This window comes from Micrasema longulum, unplaced genomic scaffold (assembly GCF_059751315.1).
Source record: "Micrasema longulum isolate JH-2025_06_02 unplaced genomic scaffold, ASM5975131v1 h1tg000739l, whole genome shotgun sequence".
NCBI classification, from domain to species: domain Eukaryota; kingdom Metazoa; phylum Arthropoda; class Insecta; order Trichoptera; family Brachycentridae; genus Micrasema; species Micrasema longulum.
In genome coordinates, this window is record NW_028277933.1 from 7,496 (window position 1) to 17,091 (window position 9,596).

The following is a 9,596-nucleotide window of genomic DNA, read 5'->3' on the forward strand; positions in this document are numbered from 1 at the left end:
ACCATATTTATTACAAATTTTAGGGATGACTTAACCATCGTTATTTATTAAAACTTATAATATTAGAAATCAAACACTGATATGAGTCTACTGAACACTTTATTTTATTTTTGCAAATATAAAAACAAAAATTTTGTGACAATTGTTTCGCCTTGTTAGGGTATTTTCAAACGAACGTGAAGATTAGATGGATTGAATGTCCTTATATAGTTATATAATTCAAGGTACTTAAGTAGAAAATAAAAATAATCTTATGAACTATAGCATGTACATTAATCATAATTGAGGGAAAAACCAATGGTTAAGGGCGAGGCTAAGTGTTTAATAGCTAATGGGGAATTTAAGTATTTATATTTATTTGAGGGAAATATATAACAAAGTATTTATTGACATACATGTATGTATTGTGAGATAATTAATGAAGCTTTATAGTTTTATAACTTTAAATAATTGTTGTCGAAAAAATATCAATAATATTATAATAGGTTCCTGTTCATTTTAATTTTCAAACATGATTGAAATATTTTTATTTATTGATTAAATAAACGGCCAATTACAACAGTTACATGAAGAACTATAAATTAAACAAAAAGAATATTAAACTATGTGGCAAAGACAAACATTTGCCCAGTACAATAATGGTATACAATATTTTATTTTATTAATTTTTCACGCCCGTAAGGCTTTTACATACATGAAAGTTCTATAAAATATGAAAATAAAAAGATAAAACAGTGTTTAGAAGTAAAGTTGGAATAAAAAAAAGAAGATGAGTAGAAAAAGAACATCAATTAAAAAAAATACAAGATAAAGTGATAAAATTGTGAGAGGAATGGTTGACTGTACAGAGCTGCTTGGTTTAATAACAATACATGTGCCAGCCAGGATTTGTAGACGGTACCACCTGTTTCATGTACCAATAAGTAAAACATCGTATGTTAAAAATGCTTTTTTTCGTAGGACTTTTTCAATGTACAATACAAAATTTAAAAATATAGATTATACAAACATCACTCTGTCAGATTTAAATTTTACACTAAAAATGTATTATGTAACTTAGTAGACATTATAATAATAAATATGTACATCTCCCCCCCCTCCTTATCCTCTCTTCAAGCATTTTTGTCCTTATCCCGCCCAATTTACAGTAACTTAATGTTCTTAAAATTAATATTTAAAAAATCTTTGATTATTGAGTACATGAAAATAACATTTTTATATGTATAAATTGTATGTATTTATTTGATATGTAATATATATTTTCTTTACTAACTTTGTATACTATGTGGAAATCTGTTATTAGTTCTGAGTTTATACACTATATCTGTTTGTTTACTAAAAATATGTATGTAGAACTGTTGATTTCCCTAATAAAATAAAATAAATTAATAAAATATAGAACTGTGCTTGGAAATTAAGTTGGTTTAAAAAAAAAGCCAAAGAAATGCAGTTAAAGGTTTAATGCAGCTAGCTAGGTACATAATGTTATGAAATACAATATGAACAGAATATAAAGTTATATTTGATATAGAACATATACATTGATATTTAAAATTTACAAGACTCACGTCAAAGACATCGATGTTGTTAGCATATTGGTTCGCGAGTACATGCACCCGCACTACTGGTGAATTCGCGCTGTAATTGGTCGATGATGGACCGCAGTAGAACAGAGTATTACATCGGGTAACTCGACCAGGCACTCGCACATTAATCAAATTGATATGTTCACAACAATCGAACATTGATATAATTATTTTAAATAAAAAAGCAAGACACTTAATTTTCGTCTGTATTTTTTAGGGTTTGGATGTTTAAATAATCATTTAAGTATGTGTAGTTTATTTATTCAATATATATTCAAGATGTTGGTAAAAACGGAAAACATATTAGACTTTAAGCTAAACAATGACAATCCAATTTCATCCCAGACTGTTTTGGTGGCGAAGAGATCTACGAAAGCCGGAAGATCTATCCCGAAGAATTTCAAGTCGTGTGACAGATTGACTAATCTAGACATTCTGGACATTGGGCCAAAAAAAATAGTCTTTTAGAAGATTTTTACTTCTTGTGACAAGGTTGGGAACATGAAAAGAAATTGATTGCAACAGAGATGGGACATCACTTATAGCATTAAGTTTTTTGAAAATGCATCCATCCAAGTTCTTTTATATTTTTACTGATTATTTTTCTATTAAAGTAATATTATTCACGATTTTTTATGTACTTTTTTAAATAGTATGTATCCATGGTGATATTATGCAACCGTGCATGTGTGAAAATATTGAAAATATTGAGCAGTATGTTTATTTAGGTTTAACTATAGATTGTAATTTTAAATGGGATGTACATATTAGAAAATTGTGTAAGCGATTAAGAGCAATAAGTAATAGAATGTATATATTAAAATATTATGTCCCTGTTAATACTTTACGAATTATTTATTTATCTCTCCCTGAATCAATTATACTTCCTTATATATTATAACTTCCTGGGGTTAATCAAGTGAAACTAATATCAATTTTATTCAAACTTTGCAAAATTCTATGATAAATTTCTACTAACTTAAGATGTATACCGCCAGACACATTATTTTAATATCATTGATGTATAAATACGTTAGTAAATTATCTGTTAGGGCTCTACTTTGGTACAAATTACTTTGTCAGCATGCGTCGCACTCCGAGTATAAACACAAGTTGGTACATGATTACAACTCCAGGTTTACTAGTATGGAAGGGCTAGCTGTTCCTAGATATTTCAATAAATATGGCAAAAGTACATTGCAATACAGTGTACCTAAAATATTTAACATGTTACCAAACAATATTAAAAATACCGAGTTAAATACAGGAGTGAGACGTTTGCTCAAATTATGGTTAATAGAAAAAAGTTTTTTGTATTAGTGATAGTTTTAAATTTTTGATAATGTTATATCTTTTCCAAGTAGAATTATTATTAATGTAGGTTAAGTGTGAATAATCGATGCACTTTATAAGAACCTGCTGACGAGTTGTATGTATGCAACTTAGCAGGACTTTAATTTAGGACTATTTTGTTAATATTTTTGAAAATAAATAAAATGAGAAAAAAAAGTCTAATAAATTTAAATAGTGGAATAGCTTTTTATTAAAAATTGAGATTAAAAATGTATTTTCACGAAATGGTACGCACCGGAAGTGGTTTGTGGAAGGTATGCTAGTCTGAGACATAAAAGATTTCCTCCATTTTCAAATCATAATAATAAAATAAAATATATGAAAAAAAAAATTAAAAGTTTTTTGTATTTTTTTTTTTTTAGTTTACCAAGAAGAATGTTTCCCTAAAGTTTCGTGGTTTGGCTCTGAAACACGTGTTTTTGAGATTATAAATTCAACATGAATATCTTTATTACTCATTTGCCTGTGGCATATTTATTGCAGCGTTGTTCTACTTTTTAAAGTGAATCTGTCAATGATCTCATCTGAACAAGTCGGTCTGTTTACTAATATTTATATATTTATACAAGTGCAGCGTCGGGTACACAAATCAGAAAGTAATATTTGTGGGTTATTATGTTGTGACTGGACTCGGCAACGGGCAGTCGTGGCCGAGCGGTTAAGGCGTCTGACTAGAAATCAGATTCCCTCTGGGAGCGTAGGTTCGAATCCTACCGACTGCGAAATTTTTTATTGCACTTTTACAACAATTTTGTTATTTTAAATGCAATATTTTTTTCTATTCAAGTAAATTTGATTTTTTTTTATATTTATTTCAGTGTACTTTACTTTCAGCTCATTCTTTTGTTTATTATTTTAAATTGATATTTATTTATAAACCCTTACAGATTCATCATCATTACCTTTTCACACCTAATGGTGCACAGGGCACACCATTGGTGCACCAATCGCAGCGTATTGATCATTTTTGTTACATAAAGGTAAGATGATTAGTCTCACGCTTCAGGTGCCAGTCCAGGGACTATGAAATATTATGGTGTAAAAACACTTTTTTAAATAAATATTTCGTATCAAACATCTCGATAATCGAACCCGAGACCTCTTGCATGGTAGGGAAACGCGCTGACCATTACATCTGTAAAATCCATACGGATACAATATATTTAACCAAATAATTTTTATTTTTCAAATTTCTTATTCTGTGGTTAACATCGATGATTAACATATTTTGTAAAGGTTGTCTGAGTCTTTTGTTTAGTTTTGTCTGTTAGATTAAATAATTCTGTTGGTTTTTTTTTCCGTTTTTGGAAAAAAAGTTTTTAAATTTTACAAAAAGACTCGATAATGTCGCCACTTTGCTAATTACATTGTTGATATGAATTTTTATGTCAGTTGTTTGTCTATCGTTGGTCCTAAGTATTTAAAGTGTTGAATTTTAGTTAAAAACATTTTATTTTCATATGAAAATGTGTTCCGGGCAAAGAACTTTGAACAGTTTGTAACGTTTGTGATTCTTTTATCCCATAAACTTGCGAAACCACAAAAATAATCTGCCATTTCGTGTTATTACTTTGGCCGCGTTTACTGTCAAAACAATCCACGGATTGGTCACGATTTAGGAAAACATACACGCCGAGTCAACAAGCTAACCTAGTTTATATTTTCGTTAACGTAATGGCTTTCGCCGAGAGACATTATTTTTTTATATTTTTTATTTGTATTTAAATGCTTATACTGTCCGTAAAACGTATCCACAGGTGGCATAAAAAATAAAGCATAAAACATTATCAAATGTCTTTTTTTCCTTAATAACAAAAATGTTTGTTGGACAAAGAGGGCCTATATGCATGGCAGTAAAATATATATAATAAGCTCCCCAATAAAATTAAGGAAACAAATTGTGTTTAAAAATTTGCTGGTGTGTTAAAAGTGTTTCTAATTTATTTCATTTCATTTATTTGATCAGATATTTAGAACATTACAGAAAAAAGACCCAATTCATTCTAAATACAATAATAGATAACAAATAACAGTAGATAGTTATGTTTTTAAAATAATATAACAAAATGTAAAAAGAAAAATTATAAGTTAGAATGTGCTTTCCTAAGGGAAGGCCCACTTTCGTGAAATATGTCGATATCCGAGGCGATGCGATTAAGTAGCAAGAATGCTACATAATCAATAAATGTTTCTGTAATATATATGAATATTTGAAAGATATTATAGAATAATGTGAAATGTAATAAATATCATAAATGTAAGCAATATACAGCATAACCTTCTGTAATGTTTTTACTTATTGTGTTTTTCTAAAAATTTTCATTTATTTGTTTTTTATTAAAATTTTAATTTAATTTTGATTTTTGAATTTTTTTTATTTTTTTTTTGAGTTTTGGTTAGAAAGTAAGAAATTGCAAGTGGTAAAAAATCCGCCATTTAACTGTGTACACCTTTGTTATTGTTTTAATATATATGACCTTGTATATTACGGTTAGTAAAGATTTATTATTATTATTATTGATAAACAAAAACCAAGTCTTTGTGATATTTTAACAAATTGAAAACCTCTTTAAAGAAGAGAATATTGACGTCTTATGACCTGTTGGCTGTCTATAACAAACCATTTTTTTTTTTTGACGTGAAATGTTTATTTAAAATGTTTTTTAATTCCAACATATCATATTCTCTAGCACCTAAAGCGAAAGACTAATCATCTTACTGACCAAAGGATGAAAAAGACATTCTGCATATATATTACTTATGAAGTGCCCATTCCTACATCAGATGCCGTTCATAAAAAATAAGAGACTTTTTCTTGTATTTCGTATTTCTGTAATAAAAAATAATAATTCTATTCAACATATAACAACAGAAGTGTAGAACATTTTAGAGAAGGTAATATAGAAGTCTAGGCATCTACAAGGCTTATGACCTGTCATTGGCTGGTTTGAGAGGCCACTTTACATACTATTTGACATTAACCATTCTGCCCATATTTGAACATCTATATTCCTTCAATTATTTCTTCTGTTGATGTTTGTAATGTTCTTTATCTCTAGTGTTATATGTAATTATTAACAGCTCTCCAGGGAGTTGAATCCTGTCTTTGTCTAAAGGAATTTGGACAAACTCAAAATATTGTTGATAAATTCATCTGGTACCCGAAGAAGAATAGAAATTTTAAAAAATAAAAATTATCAGACGTTGCCTACTATGCAGGTGAAATAATTCAATTATATGAATCGCACCCGCATAAATGAAGGTTTCAGCTCTTTGACTTCACAAACATCAACAGATGAAAGAATTGATGAAATATAGATGTTCAAATATGAGCAAAATAGTGAATGTTACACAGTGTGTAAAGTAGGCACTTAAAACAACTAATGACAGGTCATAAGCCCTGTAGATTTCTAGACTTCTATATAACCTTCTCTAAAATGATCTTTATCTCTGTTGTCATATGTTCATATTTTTATTTATTTATTTATTATTATAATTAACAGCCGTAGCCAATTTGTACAAAATTAAAGTTAATAACAACGTTATATATAAAATAAAGATAACATTGTTAATTGATATGGTTAAACTCAGTAAAAGTAATGTATAGTTAAAAATAATAATAAAAGATTTGTAGTAAAAGAGTGAAGTATGAAGTAAAAGTAGTAAAAAAGATATGCATTTTAGGTTTGTAAATCTTACAAAGGCAGACAATGTTAGGCACCCAAATTCAGCAAAAATAAAAATAAAAAGATATTTATATGAGTATATTTTACAAACAGACTAAATTTCCGGTTCATCGGTTATTGTTTCAAAGTCAGTAGTACTTACTTCCTAAGTGCAACCGAATGAGCATGAACCAATCTAGGTAGCAAGTATGACTTTTATTATTATTATTATTTTTATTATGGATAACGTATATAGCGCCATTTTCGTAATAAAATACCCCAAGGGCGCTTTACATAGTGACTCTATTGTTAAATGAAATTAATTGAAGGTTTTAAATGTGTAATTCAATTAAAACAATTTATTTTGCTGTCACATGCTACGGATTTATTCAAATGATTTAGAGAACAAGTGGGTTTTAAGTTTTTCCTAAACATCACTTCACTTTCACAGCCTCGCACCTCTGCTAGGAGAGCATTCCATGCCATCGGGCCTGCGACCGCAAATGCGCGTTCACTAAATTTAGTGCGCTGTTTGCGTAGAGGAATAATAACTTTTCTTCTCGCCGTGGACGTAGCTGATCTAAGCGTGAGACGCCTGTCAGCTAGCTAGTTCATCTGAAATGCATAGTTCCCTTAGATATTCCGGAGCAGAGTTGTGCAGTGACTTATACATAAGCCAACAGAGTTTGTATTCGACCCTCTGTGTAAAACGTAGCCAGTGTAGTTCCCGAAGTAGTAGAGTGATATGACTGAATTTAGAGATTCCGAAAATAAGTCTCGCTGCGGCATTCAATACAGATTGTAGGCGAGTCATTTTGTTCATTGGTAGACCTGCATAGATACCATTACAATAGTCGACTTTAGACACTACAAACGCATTTATTAATTGACGGGCGGCATCAACCGGCAAATTTTTTCGTATGCATTTAATTTGTCTCAGCTGGTAGAAGCATGAACTTATCGTTCTACTAATTTGAGCGTCAAGAAAAAGGTCAGAATTGAGTAAAACTCCCAGTAGTTTAACGGTGGGTAAAGCGGTACTCTCTACATCGGGTAGGGCCGTATCCTGGATCAATTTATGTCGTCTGGCTGAAGCCACCCACAGTTGTTTAGTTTTTGATAGGTTTAATGACTGCTTGTATATATAATGTTGTAAGAGTCTTAAACTAATTATTTTATTTATTTCATCTTAAAATTAAACAAATACATTTTAAAAATCAAATTAACAGCTTCCCAGGTAGTTGAATCTAGTTCTTGTCTACGAAAATTTGGAAAAACTCAAAATATTGTTGATAATCCTCTTCAGAAAAACGTATTTGTATGAATATACATATGTAAGATATGTAGAACTGACTGAGTCAAGGAACGACTATATATATAGTAGCCAAAGGGAACTTTCGTTTACACAATATTTACATATTTATACACACACAAATCTGGGTTTTATCCCAAGGGGGAGTAGGTATATTATTATTTATATCACTACAGAGATGGGTAGAATTTTTGTTTCAAGATTATGGATATTCGAGCGTTTACAGGGCTTATGACCTGTCATAGGTTGGGTTCAAGTGGCCACTTTCATGTAGAATTCTACAACATTCCCCATTCCGCTTATTAGCGAATATCCATATCGGTGACATTTTTGGTTTTTGTATATATGTCATGAAACAAGGAAATCTTTCGCTAGCGCGTTTGGAGCGCCATCTATGTATTTGATATTGAGGTTAAGTAAAAAAAAAATAACAAAAAAAAAAAAAAACAAAATAACAAAATATAACAAAATTCTACCCATTTCTGTAGTGATATAAATAATAATGGAACTTTCGTAGTTCTAAATAAGACGTTATCACGAAAAGTCAAAGACCCATTTCTCGCGCTGTAGACGAAGTAAATCTCTTCCAATGCGATAGTTCAAAATCCTCCGGAGCTATGGGAAGATTACAGGCGACCGGAAGACTCGAGAGTTCTCCGCCCATAGTCAATATATTGGCAATTCGCAGGTTACTGTCATCGTAGAACATTGAAACTCCCACTCACAATGCTTGACGCATAAGATTTCTATAGTGACGCGAATGTTCATAGTAATCGAATCGATCGATGAATCCTTTCCCCGACTACTCACATAATCCGATAGGTACTAAAATGAAATATTTAATATTTTAATCATTATTAAGTTTGTAAAATTTTACGCTTACTCGTTTACAAATATGTATAAACCATTATTTATAATTGACGCATTAACTTTGTGGTCAAACATTTTAACTTATGTTAGTACATATTTTATTTTTATTTTTATTTATTTATTTATCTATTTATTTATTTAATTTTACAATACGCCCAAGGGGCATTTAAAAAAAATATACAGTTAAGTACAAACATAGTGCGTAAAAATTTAAAAGATAAACAATGCTTTTTTGTACCTATACATTTAGAAACAATAAGAAGCATACTGCCATGCAAAATAAAAAGTGAAACTTTACATAGTAAAAAAGAAAAAAATAATTTCATATGGATATAATAAAAGTAATTGAATTAAAAAGCAAATTGTTAATAACTTCTAAAGAATTCAAACAAAAAAATATATACATTTTCATATACTTATAAGTATAAAAAAAATGGTATCAACAAATTATTGTTAAAAACAAATAATGAAAATTAGTTAACAGTAAGTATATATGTGAAAATAATATAATATACGGTACACAAAAATATTTGATAAATTAATATCAGAAAGAGATAAGATAATAATAATACACATCAAAAACAAAGAAAGACGAAAGAAGAAGAAATTAAGAAAGAAGAAATTATACAACCACTTACTTACTTTTTAAGTCTACCGGTTTCGAGACGTACCCGTTTCTTTGTCATGACACTCACTGCACCAACATGCAAGTACTATAATACACCTCCATCTTAACCACTATCGTAGCATGTTTGGACATGGTGGTGTTCAAATCTCCATAAATGTGCACGTGATTTATGTATTTTCGAA

At 29.6% G+C, this 9,596-nt stretch overlaps 1 non-coding gene across 1 annotated transcript; it reads left to right on the forward strand.

Annotated features, from left to right (window-relative positions):
* The first annotated feature begins 3,579 nt into the window (after positions 1-3,579).
* TRNAS-AGA (transfer RNA serine (anticodon AGA)) lies at positions 3,580-3,661 on the forward strand. Its single transcript has one exon. It is a non-coding gene; the product is annotated as a tRNA-Ser (tRNA).
* Positions 3,662-9,596: the final 5,935 nt, after the last annotated feature.